Raw genomic sequence first — 15,334 nt, 5'->3', positions numbered from 1 at the left:
TTTTGAGTACATATAAAAGTTATTTTTTTAAACTATACTGTGGCCTAAGTTTGCGATAGCATTATGGCAACATAAAATAAAATAAAGAAAGTGCAGGCCTTAACTTAAAAATACTTTATTGCTAAAAAATGTTAACAAATATCTGAACCTTTTTGCTGACGACAGGGCTTGCCTCAATGCCGATGGCTGCTGAAGGTTGGAGAAGCTGTGACAATTTCTTCAAGTAAGACAACAATGAAGTTTGCTGGCTCAATGGATGCTTCCTGTCGTGAGAGATTTCTCTGTAGCACGAGATGGTGCTTGACAGCATTTTACCCATGGTAGAGCCTCTTTCAAAATTGGAGTGAAGCCTCTCAAGTCCCGGGACTGCTTTATCAACTAAGTTTACAGAATATTCAAAATCCTTTGCTGTCATTTCAACAATGTGCACAGCATCTTCACCAGGAGAATGTTTCACCTCAAGAAGTCAGTTTCTTTGCTCATCCATGAGAAGCCACTCCTCATGCATTCAAATTTTCTCACGAGAGAGTAGCAATCCAGTTACATCCTCAGGCTCCACTTCTGATTCCAATCCGCTTGCTGTTTCCACCACATCTGCATTTACTTCCTCCACTGAAGTATTGAACCCTTCAAAGTCACCCACGAGGGTTGCAATCAACTTCTTTCAAATGACTGTTAGTGTTGATATTTTGATCTTCCCCCATGAATCCGAATTTTCTCAATTTCTCATCTAGAATGGTGAATCCTTTCCAGAAGGTTTTCAATTTACTTTGCTTGGCCCCATCAGAGGAATCACTGCCTATAGAAGCTATTGCCTCATAAAAATATATTTCTTAAATAATTAGACTTAAAAGTTGAAATTACTTCTAGATCCTTGATCAATGAGCTAAAGAACGGATATTGCATTAGCAGACATGAAGACAGTGTTAAGCTCTTCAGTGACCAAGTGAGTTTTCAATGAGCAGTAATACTTTTGAAATAATCTTTTTCTTTTATCTTTTCTTGAGTAGTAGGCTTCAACAACAGATTTAAAACATTCCATAAGCCATGCGGTACAAAGTGGCACTGTCATCCAGGGGTTGCTGCTCTATTTACCGCACACAGGCAGACTAGATTTAGCGTAACTCTTGAGGGCCTTAGGATTTTTGGAACACTCAATGGACATTGGAGTCAACTGAAAGTCACCAGCTGCATTAGCCCTAACAGAAGATTTTGATTCTAGATTTTGGTTTAAAGTGAGAGACATGCAACTCTTCTTTTCACTCAGACATTTAGAAGCCATTGTGAGGTTCCTAATTTGCCTAGTTGCAATATTGCTGTGTCTCAGAAAATAGGGAGGCCTGAGGAGGAGGAGAAAGACCAGGGAACTGCCCATTAGTAGAGAAGTCAGAACACACAACACTTTGATGAATATCACTGTCTTCTGTGTGTGTGGTTTGTGGTGCCTCCAAAACAATTACAATAGTGACATCAAAGATCACTCATCATAGATCACAGATATATAATATAATAATATTATTGCATTATTAAAAGTATAACAATAAAATAGTTTAAAAAATGGTAAGAGTTACCAAAATGTGACACAGAGACACGAAGTGAGCACCTGGGGTTGGAAAAAATGGTTGCAAGAGACTTGTTCCACAACGCAAAACCAGTTTGTAAAAGAACTCCCATAATCTGCAAGGTGTGATAAAGCGAAAACAGTAAAACAGGTTGTGCCTGTACTTGGTTTTTGTGTGTGTGTTGAATTATAGATGTGGCCCTATACTGGGTATTGTGTGAAGCCTGAGAACCAGGGCGGGAATCTCGAGGAAGGCAGTGAACTCTGGCCATCAGGGCTGTGAGTCCTGGGGAACCCAGCCACACGCGTGCAGAAGGCTGCCGTGCCACCCCCTATGGCTTCGTGACAGCCGCCGCTGTCCCCGATATAATTTCTTCTTGTGATCAGGAGCACATGGCTGTCACCATTGTTGAAAACTCACGGGCACCCTGTGCATGCCCACAATGCTCTCTGACCTCCCCGCGGGCCCTGTGCCCTGCTGAGCAGTTTTACCCCCATGCAGGACTCTCGAGTTGCTGTCCCCTTTCACCTCTCTCAGAGGCAGGACAGGACCTGGATGGGGCCACCCCATCCTCCTGCATACCCCCAGGCTCTCAGTGTGTGTAATTCTCTGCCCTCTGAGCCCGGAAGCCGCCATGTGAGTGTGAGCCCACTCCTCCAGACCAGCCCTGAAGGAGCTGACTGCAAGAGCACAGTGCTGACCCCTGAAAGTGTCTCCTCATGGGAGAAGCATGCGATGACGTTCACAGTTCCGACTCCTGCCTTCCTCGTTCGCCAGCAATTGTAAACTTGACAAATAACTGTGGCTCTCTTAGGTCAGATGTTTTATAAATTTTATTCTAAAATGAATATAAAAACAACACCTGATTTACAGCATGGCTTTGATCATTTAACCAAGTGAAATCATACTTAGAGTTGCTTACAAGCTCTAGCCAGAGCATGTGTTGACACAGAGATGCACACTTTAGTGCAGGGTCATATTCCTATACAGAGCACAGGGACGAAGCAGTTTCAAAGAAGGAATGAGATAAGAAGGGTGTCTCCTATGTTGAAATGCAAGGGAGTGAATGTTGATTTTCATCCCTGCTTTGTAAACACTTGGGAAAGGGATTCCTACATGCCAGTTTTGACTCATACTAGGTCATGCCTGAAAAAAAAACTCACTTTTTTAAATTACCTGAGACTTTATAGATCTGAGGAACAGGTAGATATCATGCAGCTCTATTTCTGCTAGGAAAGAAAGAGAGATGTATTTATTCATTTGTCCATTAATAATTGTATTCAGTTTATGTAATAAAAAATGGTTTTTGAGTGCCACCTGAGGGCCAGGCACCATTCTAGGCCTGTAGATGCAGGGAGGGAACAAAACAAGGCCCTAGCTCATAAGAGGATATGACTATAGACAAAATAATCAGACAATGTATAGTAAGTCAAATGGTGATGAGCACTCTGCAGGCCTGCTTTGTTTGTGTCATTTTCTGACGGCTGTGTGACTCCGTCGCCAGCCTGTGGGGGCCTCCTTCACGCCTCCTTCACAGGCTGTGGGTCTAGTTTACTCTTCATGCATTTTCTCTGTAGTTCAATGGAGGATGTCACTTTTTTGACGAAGTAACAAGAAAGGACATATTCTCCATAATAAATAAAAAGTGTTATTCAACAAGAGGCGATGCAGAAGTGTAAATGGAAAGCCAGCCACTAGATGACCAGCCGAGCAGCTCAAGGCGAGCTTGGGCAGGAGGCCGGGAGCTGGAGGGAATTGGGCTTAGTGTGGTTTCACGTTGCAAGTGAGGTCCTGAGTCTGGTTACCTGCCCCTGCCGGGCACTGCCGTCCACTCGGTGGGTGTACAAGCACGTCTGGAGTCCTTAATTTCCGAACACTGCACTTTAGTGGACTATCAGCAGACTGGTGGCTCCCATGCAGAGGGACTCTGTGAATTGAGTGAAGACTGTCTAAGGCAACCGGAGCCCTTTGTGCCTGCTGCAGAGGAACTTTGGGTTCATCAAGGAGGACATGAAGAGGCACAAAAGTTCTTGGACGCCTCACAGGGAGATGGTCCCTATGTCTTCTCTTACAGATGCATATGGACAGCCTCACCCTCCCTCCGGGGCAGCTATTATGCATTCAGTAATGCCCTTTCAGTCCTTAGCCATACTCAGACATGAGAGTGAGTTTCCAACCCTTTTTTCATGCCCCTTGTTAAGTGTCAGAATTGTATTTGACTTTATGTAACAGAGAAGTCCCAAATAGCAATAATTTTTTTAAAAAGCAGTTGCTTTCTCCCCCACAAGAGAAGAAAGCCCATCAGCTGGCAATCTAGATGTCTTACAGGCACTCCATGAAGGCTTAAAGCCTTTCTGCTTTCTGCTTGTCATCCCTATTCTGTGTGGCTCCCATATTCATGGTCCAGTATCGCTGCTGACATCCAGTTATCAAGATAGAATTCCAGGCAGTGGGTGGAGAAAGTGGGAGGATCCCTTCCCTGCATAGACTGTTCCTGGACTTCTTCACTCCATACTTGACCTGGCTTGACTCCTTCAAGTTCACCTTCTTCTGACCCTCCCTGATGGAATATCTAGGAGAACACTTCCAACCTGGTCCCTATGCCACGTGAAGCCAGCACTGCCAAGAAAATTCCCAAACACAAATGGGTTTCTCTCAATATAAAGAGGATCCTTCTCTTTTCTTTTCTTTTCTTTAATATCCATTGGTTAGGAAGTGGAAGGAAAGCTTCATCTATTGATGGAGGCAAATTTGCTGCTTCTGGTGGCGTTTTAGTGGCATCTGTAAGAAGACTTCAGTGAGGAGAAGCAGACATCAGCACCTCCCAAGTCCATCTGATCCTTAGTTCTTGTTTCTTTAATGTCAGCAGTAGGCACATTGGTGCCATGATTTTCAGATGCTAGAACAATGGTTTTGAGATTGATAGTATTCCTGCAGATAGGAAGGGCAAAATGTCATGCTGGAATGCCTGGACTGGAAAATTCACATAAAGCTTGTTGCAAAACTTTTTAGATATGTGAACTTTTAGAAAAACATATGTCATTTTTCTGACTGCAAATGTATACTGATTGTGCATATACATCCATAAATTTTGCTAATGGCATGGGGATCATTTCAGTCCAGTCCTATAGTTTGCTGGATTATAATTCAAGGTCTGCTTTGTGTTTGTTGGGACATTTTTATTGGCTGTGCAAATTTCGACAAGCCACCTAGTATCTATGACTGTGGTTGCAGTTTACTTGAGAACTGACTGGGGATGATGACCCTGGACTCCCACAGAGACACCTTGAGGATTTAATGTTTTACCTGCATCCATATTTACATGTGTAGTATCTCTCAGATATCTGTGTGTATGTTCGTTCTCCAGATGGGAGCTATCAGTATCTTTCTGAAACAATCAATGGCGCTGTTCCTGTGTGAGTACAATTGCCTTCATACTCTTTACTGTCTGCTCATTGCTGATCACTGTAAAACTGAAAGAATGTCTCCAAACATTCTACTTTGAATTACAACTCAATTTATTTCAAAATGTTATTTTCATTCCAAAATAATGTCCTTTGTTTGATTAATTTCATTTTATTTTCCAGCACATAAACTCATTTGCTTTTCACAATTCATTTTCACAAGCATTTCTTTGTATTATCCATTAATTAGCAGAGCACTACATATGTTTTAGAAGGATGCTATTTGTGGACGAAACAGTAAAGTTACTACTTTTATTCCCCTTTCTAAATGAAAAAAAGAAAAATTCTTTAAATCTTTCTGTTTGCACCCAACTCCTGAGGACATCTATAAGATTTCTGCTTACTGTTGAAGACAAGTTTTTCAGTTAGTATGTCTTCTTTCTAATTCAATTATTTGCTGGTTAAATGCCAACTTTGTTAGATTATGATCAGTTTTTATGTATTCAATGCCAATTGCCAGCCATTGAGATCCTAGAAATTGTATAAATATTTAACATGAATAATTATATATTTTTTCTTGTCCTGCGAAGTATGATGAACATCTGTACTGTTTTCATCATGCAGGTAGAAATTTACTTTAAAAATTATAGTCACTTATTTCGTTTGACCCACTTTTTAAGAGGCCATTGATATCCTCAGGGCATTTTTTCTCATTCTACTTCCCTCAAAAGGCATTGTGTCTATTAAAGAGAACTACTTGTCAGTATCTAACTGAATCTCACTTCCACAAATTTCCTCTTATTTAGCAAAATACCAAGTCTTTTCTGTGTAATTTACATTCAGTAATGACGTTTACACCACCTGTTTTGTTTATACATAATTATAATGCTATAAAATAGAGACCTAGGAGAGTCAATTTATTGCAAAAACATAAGTTAAAAAAATAAAAAACTATTAATCAGTCCATCCCCACAAATCAATGGTGAAAGAGGAGCCTCTGTTGCTTTTCACAACTGCTGAGAGCTCCGGAATTGGACTCCAGGGTAATTGCCTGACTCCCAGAGAGTCCTTCCCCTTCACACTGATGCTTTATAGATGACTATTGAACTGTTCCTGGAACACGACAAATCTAAATTAACCTGAAATACAACAGGGATTTCAGGAGTTAGATCATGAGTCCAGAGGAGAATTTGAAAATATCTCTATTTCAGGAAGCCTTATCTTAATTATTTTTCTTATCAATATAAGCATAACATTTGCAAACAGTGCGTGATAAGCCTAAGACGTAAATACATATCAGCCTGGTGCCATGTCCCTCTAACTCCCACCACAAAATTCTAGACACACACCTCATCCTCCCACCCTTGGGACAGAGAGATTTCTTTAACTGGTGTTTTTTGTTTCTATGAATGCTATTTATTTATTCTAACACCATACCTTTGCCATAAAATGATCAGAGTTGTTCTTTTACAATGAAATACTTCTTTCCATAAAGCAGTATTTCACTGTAAAAGAACTGGCTGAAACAATGGGTTGGAAAAAGAAAACATAATTCAATTTAGTGTTTGGCTCATTGATAAAACACAAAACATGCAAATAATCATGACTGTCAAAACAAAATGAAACAAAACAAAGGAAAAAAAAACAGCAAACACAGGTTTATTATCTTCCTTGGAGAAGGTAATGCCGTCGAAAACAATAAATTGAATAAATGCAGGCAGATATCCCATCATACAAGGGTAAGAAGAAAATGTTAAACAAATTGATTAACTGAACTGACTGGTTAGATGAATAAGCTAATTATTGTCACTATGTTTAGACCGACCCAAAGGTATTGTTACAAATTCCTAACATTTTGTTCTGTCTAAAAAGAGTGAATAAATTTTCTTTTTCCCTTGGTTAGTGTATTGGGTGCCAGGTAAAATATTCAACTGAAAATTCTCTTTAATCCCCGACCTTGACACTATGTAATTCAAGTGAAATGACCTCTTACCAGGTCTATCTTTTCAATTTAAAATAAAGGAATGAGACTCATTCTGTCTCACGTCTTTTAGCCAAATAGAACATAGGTAGGGATGGGAGAGCTCACTGGCATATTCAGGAGAAAAGAGAAAAATGAGTGTCAACCCCCATGTTGGACAGGAATTACGCACAATGAATCTCCGATGACCTGTCGCTTATAAGGTTAGTCTCATTACACAGGTGTGGAATTAAAAAATGTTAGAAATGCAATTTAATTTTTAACTCATGGTTGATAGAAGTAAAAACATGTACTTAAAATATTTCAGCAATATCACCTGTAATTCCAACACTTTGGGAGGCTGAGGCGGGTGGATCATGAGGTCAGGAGATCGAGACCATCCTGGCTAACACGGTGAAACCCCGTCTCTACTAAAAATATAAAAAGTTAGCCGGGCCCGGTGGCGGGCGCCTGTAGTCTCAGCTACTCAGGAGGCTGAGGCAGGAGAATGGCCTGAACCCGGGAGGCGAAGCTTGCAATGAGTCGAGATCCTGCCACTGCACTCCAGCCTGGGCGACAGGGCAAGACTCCGTCTCAAAAAAAAAAAAAAAAAAAATTCAGCAATATCATAAGATTGATTTTAATTTGGATGCTTATGGCTTCCTCTTCTAAGTGAGTATTGAATTGGCATGACGTATTAAAATTGATTAATTAAAAAGGTTAATAACACCTTAAACAAACTAATAACTCCGAAAATGTCTCTCTACACTTAACATAGAGACACACGGTTGTGGCAGGGACTGTCAATTAAATAATTCTCTGGCAATTGCTGTTGAGTATCAGAAGATTTTCAATCAGATTAAATAAAACATGAATTACTATTAGAATTAAAATTAATTAAACATATAAAATGATACCTGATCTACAAGCTCATTCAATTCTTATAACGCTTCCTTAGAGAAGATGCCAGCTTTGAAGGTACCTGTATGTCGTTTTTTTAAAAAATAAAATTACTTGAAACACATTTAGACTCACAGGGCTGTTGCGAAGAGAGTACAGAGAGCTCCACTAAGCAAACTCCGGATTGCCACTGGTGCAATGTCAGAAATTAAATTGCTGGTTTTATTTGTATTTCACTGATATTTCTGCCAATGTCCATTTCCTGTTCCCGGTCTGGTCCCAGAGCCCGCATTACATAGATAATGTGTCTTTTCAGTCCCCTCCGATTCCACCAGTGTCTCTGCTGTGGCCTGAGCACTTAGGAAGGGCACAGCTGGAGCTTTGTCAAGCAGCCCCCAGTTAGAGACTGTGTGGTGTGTTCGGCTGTTCAGAACCCCAGCGAGGTCAAGAGCTCTTCTGGGCACACTGATCAGTGCTCAGGACATCAAAGTATCCCGTGATGCTTGGTGTCCACCTTGATTCAAGGGTAAGGTGGGTCTGGCTGGTCTCGTTACTATACAGGCACTATTTGCTCTTAGTAGGCAACAAAATTGTATAGGAGACATTTTAAGGTCCTTTGAATAACCCTGTTGTTCCTCATACTTTCACCTGCTGGCTTCCTCATTTTTACATTTATTTGATCCTACCCACAGCAAGTATTTCTGTGTTGTTTCAATGGTAATTTTCTATTTCCCTTATCCTTTATCTACGGAAATTCTTTTGTTAGGGAGGTTTGTCTCTTATCCTCTTTTATTGTTTGTATGTATGTATTTATTTATTTTGAGACAGAGTCTCACTCTGTCACCCAGGCTGGAATGCAGTATCATGATCACAGCTCACTGCATGCAACCTTGACCTCCTGGGCTCAAGTGATGGTCCCATGTCAGCATCCCGAGTATCTGGGACCACAGGCACATGCCACCATGCCTGGCTAATTTTCATATTTTTTGTAGAGATAGGGTCTCCCTGTTTTCCCCAGGCTGGTCTCAAACTCCTGGGCTCAAGAGATCCGCCTGCCTCGGCCTCCCAACGTGCTAGGATTCACAGGCGTGAGCCACCACGCCCAGCCCTGTTTATGTATATCAATATGCACCCATGGGTATTGATTTTCCTGTTTGAATTCTAACCCAACATTTTCAAGATTTATTTGGCAGCTCGGATTGTTCCAGCGTTGACTTTCATTGCTCTTTCAGGTGTTTCCTGCGCCTGTTTGCATGCCTCCGACTTATTATTTCTTTTCTTTTTACTTTCTTACCCTAATTAAGTTCCACAAGATAGTCCAGGCTTATATAGTATTGTTCCTCCTCAGCTTTGGAAAATTCTCTAAGGAGCCTTGGTTTCTTGTATAGGAAAATGCTCTTTAGAAAGCAGATCTGTGACCTCACATTGTGTGTTCATTGCTATGGAAGTGTCACCATTTCTAAAGTTCTTTCAACGGACAAAACAAAAACATACATATGTATATTAACCCAGGTATACACACATATATATTCATTTCCGTGTTTATTCCTATGAATTTATGTATGTGCAAAAATATATTTTTCTTTGACTTCATGCTGATATCTTCCATCCCAGTGCAACACGACAAAGTTTATTCTAACCATTTCCCTTTGCTTATTTGAAACATCCTTCTCCAGCAGTAAGAGAGCTCACTCTCATCAGCTGCTACATATTTAATTATTTTTTAACCTTAAAACACATCAGCCACAACTTCTGAATTTCTTTTATGGTTTATACATTTTGTTTTTTAATCTAAGAAATGTCATATGGTTCAGCATCATTTATTAAAAGTAGTATCTTTTCCCATTGCCTTACCTTGACACTTTTGTAAGATATCAATTGAAGATGCATATGGGTGTCTAGTTCTCAATTCTATTTTTCCCTTTGATCCATATTTTTATCTTTATGCTGGTACCTTCCATTGATGAGATCTACAACTTTGTAAGTCTAAAAATAAAACAGTGATAAGTCAATTTTTCTTCTTTTTTAATTAACAACTTTATTGGACTACAGTTTACTTACCATAAAATTCTGTTGATTTAAATAATAACACAATGATTTTGGTCTATTTACTGACTCGTGCCAACAATATATTGTGAGAACATTTCCATCATTTCAAAAAGAAACCTCATGCCCACTGGCAGTCAATCCCTGTTCTCACCCACAGCCCCAGGTAACCACTCATCTACCTTCTTCTTTGTAGAATCTGCGATTCTGGACATTTCATATAAAAGAAACAATACAATACATCCAGGATTGCATCTGGCTTCTTCCATTTAGCACAGTACTTTAGCAACTCGTTTGTATGGTAATGTATTTCTGTACTTTGCTACTCTTTATTATTGAATGACATTCCATTGTATGGTATACCATATTTTGTATCCATTCACCATTTGATAGACATTTGCATTTTTCCCACTTTTGGGCTCTTATGAATATACTGTTCTGAACATTTGGCTACAAATATTCGTGTGGACATATGTATTCATATCTTTTGGGTAGATGCCTAGACTTGGAATTGCTGGATCATATGGTAACTCCATTTTTAACTATTTGAGAAACTGTCACACTGTTTTCTCAAGCAGCTCTATCATTTTACACCTTCATCAACAAAATATGAAGATTTCAGTTCCTATATATTATTGTCAACACTTATTATTATCAGTCTTTTTGGTTATAGCATTCTTGTTATTTTAATTTGCATTTCCTAATGATAATGCTGAGTCTCTTTTTTCTTTCTTTTTTAACAGCCATTCATATGAATTCTTGTTGAAATGTCTTTTTAAGTCTTTCAACTATTATTTTAAATTGAGATTTTTGTCTTTTATTGTTGAGGTATAAAAGTTGTTTTTATATTTAAGTCCTATATCAGGTGTATGATATTTCAGCAAATATTTTCACTGAAATTGCAATTTTGTTTTTCATTTAATTGATTCTGTCTCTTGAAGCACAAAAATATTAATAATAATAGAATCTACTTTATATTTTTTATTTTATGGACCATGCATTCATTGTCACATTTAATAACTCTTGGACTCCAGATAAGTTGCAAAGATTTTTCTCATATGTTTTCTTTTCAAAGTTTTAAGTTTTACCTGTCCCATTTAGGTCTATGGTGAGATTTTAGTTAATTTTTGTGTAACTCTCAAGGATCTAAAGTCAATGTTTGCAGATGTCTATTATTTCAGAAATACTTTTTAAAAACATTGCGCCTTATGAATTGAATTGCCTTGGACTTTTGTCAAATATCAATCATAAAACTGTCACTGAACTCCCAAGTCTTCTTCATGGATTTGCATGTGTATTCTTGTGCCAGTAGTACATGGTCTTGGTCTTGATTACTGTAGGTTTAGAGTAACTTTTGAAATTAGAAAGTGTGAGTTCTCTAATTCACAGAGTACTTATACTTTCTAAATTCTGCATTTCAAAATTGTTTTTCATATTCTGTGTGCTTTCCATGTCCATGTAAATTTGAGGACTGGGTCTGTTTTGGTGGCTCATGACTGTAATCCCAACAATTTGGGAGGCTGAAGCAGGAGGATGCTTAAGTCCAGGTGTTCAAGGCTAACCTGGGCAACATAGTGGGACCCTGTCTCTACCAAAGACATTTTTAAAAATTGGGTGGGTGTGGTGGCATGTACCTGTATCCCTAGCTACTCAGGAGGCTGAGGCAGGAGGATCAATTGAACCCAGCAGGTCGAGGCAGCAGTGAGCCATGATCATATCATTGTAGTCCAGCCTGGGTGACAGAGTGAGATTCTGTCTCAAAAAAAATAAAATAAATGAATACATAAATAAATAAATAACTTTTAGTACCAGCTTGTTAATTTTTGCAAAAAAAAAAAAAAAAAAAGCCATTGCAATTTTGATAGGAATTGAATAAAATCTATAGATCGGTTTGGACAGTAATGTTGTCTTAATGGTGTCGAGTCTTCCAATCCATAAGCATGAAATATCTCTCCATTTATACAAATCCTCTTTAACTTATCTCAACAGCGTTTTACAGCATTCAGTGTACAAGTCTTGCACTTTTAAATTAAACTTATTAGTTAGTATATTACTATTTTTGATGCTATTGTGAATGGACTTATTTTCTTAATTTCACTTTTGGAATTTTCATTGAGATTATACAGAAAACAAAAGCTGCCTATAGAGACAGATTTGGATGTATAGATATCTCATGTGTACAAATCTGCTGAACATTTTTCTTAGATTTATTAATTTTTTAGTGTAGTCACTAGGATTTTCTACAGATAAGATCCTGTTATTCATATATAAAAATAGAGTTTTACTTTTTTCATTCTAATCTAAATTCCTTAAGTTTTATTTCTTTGTCTCATAGCAATTGCTAGGACCTCTAGTAGTAGTATGTTGAATAGAAAAGGCAAGAACAAATATCATTCACTGCCTTCCTCCTGATCTTAAAAAATGCATTCAGTCTTTCACCATTAATTATAATATTAATAGTACATTTACTAGACATGATGATTATCAGTTTGGAATTCTCTTTTCTAATTTGTTGAAGATTTTTTTTTTAATAATGAGTAAATTTGGAACTTTGTGAAGTGCTTTTCATATGTTTATAGATTTGGTCATTTGCCTTTCATCTTTTACTTTATTAATGTGGTGTACTGGAATAACTTGATTTTTGTAGGTTAAAATGATCTTGCACTCTTGGTACATCTAACTTGCTTATGCTGTATGATATGGGTTGGCTCTGTGCCCCCACCAAAATCTCATCTGGAATAGTAAGTTCTGTAATCCTGACTTACTGAGGAAGGAACCTGCTGGGAGGTGATTGGATCATGAGGATGGTTTCCCTCATGCTGTTCTCGTGATAGTGAGTGAGTTCTCACGAGATCTGATGGTTTCGTAAGGCAGTTTTCCCTGCTCTTGCTTGTTCTCTCTCACCTGCCACCATGTAAGACACGCCTCTTTCCCTTTCCCCATGATTGTAAGTTTCCTGAGACCTCCCAGCCATGCGGAAGTGTAAGCCAATTAAATCTCTTTTCTTTTTAAATGACCCAGTCTCAGGTATGTCTTTATCGCAGTGTGAGACCAGACTAATGTACTGTAAAATCCCGTTCTCATATGTTGCTACATTCAGTTTACTAATATCTTTTGGGAATTTTTCCATCTATGTTCATGAGATATGTTTGTCTCTAGTCAACTTTCCTTCAGATGTCTTTGGTACAGTGTAGCAGTGCATTATAGAATGAGTTAGTAATTATTCTCTGTTACTGTATTTTGTTGGAGGGATTTGTGAAGTATTGATGTATTTTTTTCCTTAAATTCTGTTTAAAATTCATCATTGAGACCATCTCAGCTTTGGCTTTTCTTTGCGGGAAAATTTTAAATTACTAATTCAAATTATTTACTTGTTATAGGTCTATTAGGATTTTCTATTTGAGTGACTTTTGATAAATTGTATTTCTAAAATGTGTCTATTTAAACTAAGTTGTCTAATTTGTTGAAATAAAGTTGTTAACATTAAATAATGCTTTGATCTTTTTAAATTTCTGGACAGTCAGTAGTTATCCCCTCCCATTCATTACTGATTGCGATAATTTGTATTTTTTGTATCTCTTTCTTGGTTAGTCTAGCTAATGATTTGTCAATTTAGTTAATGTTTTGAAATAAGCATTATCTGATTTCATTGATTTTCTTTATTGTTCTGTTTTCAATTTCATTGATTTTTCCTCTAACCTTTAGTATTTCCTTCTTTCTTGCTCTGAATATAATTTTCTCTTCTTTTCTTTTTTAAGTTGGATGTTTAAGTTATTCATCTGAGGTCTTTTCTAATGTAATCATTTGAAAAATGAAGTTGTTTCCAAGTGATGCCTTAGTTTCATCTCAACAATTTAATATTTTGTCTTTTCATTGGTAATAATCTGAAAATATTTTATAGTTTTTCTTGCATTTCTTCTTTGACTTACGAGTTGTTTAAAAGTGTCTTATTCTTATCAAAAGAAGACATTTATGCAGGCAACAAACATATAAAAAAAAACCCAACATCAGAGATCATTAGAGAAATGCAAATCAAAACCACAATGAAATACCAACTCACGCCAGTCAGAATGGTGATTATTAAAAAGTCAAGAAACAATAGATGCTGCTAGGCTGTGGAGAAATAGGAATGCTTTTACACTGTTGGTGGGAATGTAAATTAGTTCAACCGTTATGGAAGACAGTATTTCTCAAGGATCTAGATTCCTCAAGGATCTAGAACCAGAAATACCATTTGACTCAGAAATCCCATTACTAGGTATATACCCAAAGGAGTATAAATCATTCTACCATAAAGACACTTGCACACGTGTGTTTATTGTAGCACTATTTTCAATAGCAAAGATGGAATCAACCCAAATGCCCATCATTAATAGACTGGATAAAGAAAATGTGGTACATATACAACATGGAATACAACACAGCCATAAAAAGGAATGAGATCATGTCCTTTGAAGGAACATAGATGAAGCTGAAAAACATCATCCTCAGCAAACTAACACAGGAACAGAAAACCAAAGTCCGCATGTTCTCACTCATAAGTGGGAGCTGAACAATGAGAACACATGAACATAGGGAGGGGACAATGCACACCAGAGCCTGTTGGGAGGTGGGGGTCAAGGGGAGGAAACTTAGAGGGTAGGTCAGTAGGTGCAGCAGACCACCATGGCACACACCTATGAAACAAACCTGCAAGTTCTACACATGTATCCTGAAACTTAAAGTAAAATAAATTAAAAAAAAAAAAAAGAAAGTGTCTTGTTAATTTCTAACTATTTGCTAATTCCTTAAATTTTTCTCCCTTATTTTTTGAATTTACAATTTAAATTTGTTAGGAAATACTCTTTGGATGCTTTCAATCATTTTTAATTTACTGAAATTTGTGTATATGGCTTAGCATATGATATGTTGTATATTTTTATATATATAGATAGATAGATAGATAGATAGATAGATAGATAGATAGACAGATAATCTTGTTATAAGGTACTGTTGAATCATCTCTTCTATAATTATGTCTCCAGCTTTACTATAGTTTGCATTGCATATCTTATTTCCATCCTTTTACTTTCAGTCATTGAATCTAAAGTTCATGTCTTGTACTTGGCATGTAGTTAAAGCTTGTTTTTCTATCCAGTCTGGCAATCTCTGCCTTTTTATTGGAGTCTTAAACCCTTTCTGATTTAATATAAATGTTAATAACATTGGATTTATATTCACCTTTTTGCATGTTGTGTTCTACACAAAACGTGCCATGTCTTTTATGAAATGTTTTTATTTTACTATTTTACTTTGTGTTAACTGGATATTTTATAGCATAACCAATTTAATTCCCTTGTAGTTTTCCAAAATTATAGCATTTGTTTTATTTTCTTAGTGGTTTCTCTAGGGATTACAGCATGCATTTTGATTCAGCAAAATCTATTTCAGGTTAATTTAATTTATTCCCAGTAAAATACAGA

General features: G+C 37.4%; 1 long non-coding RNA gene across 2 annotated transcripts in view; it reads right to left on the bottom strand.

The window, feature by feature from the left end:
- Window positions 1-15,334, bottom strand: part of LOC105490787 (uncharacterized) — a 91,607-nt gene that overhangs the window by 3,804 nt on the left and 72,469 nt on the right. The window contains exons 4-5 of one of the 2 annotated variants that reach the window (XR_003020148.2): window positions 9,681-9,812; window positions 103-4,493 (exon numbers count right to left, since the gene is read on the bottom strand). This is a non-coding gene — a long non-coding RNA (uncharacterized lncRNA). Of the gene's footprint in view, window positions 1-102; window positions 4,494-9,680; window positions 9,813-15,334 lie in introns of those variants that run through there. The other variant, XR_003020150.2, reaches the window with a different exon arrangement.

This window comes from Macaca nemestrina, chromosome 9 (assembly GCF_043159975.1).
Source record: "Macaca nemestrina isolate mMacNem1 chromosome 9, mMacNem.hap1, whole genome shotgun sequence".
Lineage (NCBI taxonomy): Eukaryota > Metazoa > Chordata > Mammalia > Primates > Cercopithecidae > Macaca > Macaca nemestrina.
Note: the sequence above shows the minus strand (reverse complement) of the source record. Positions and strands in the feature narration are given on the sequence as shown.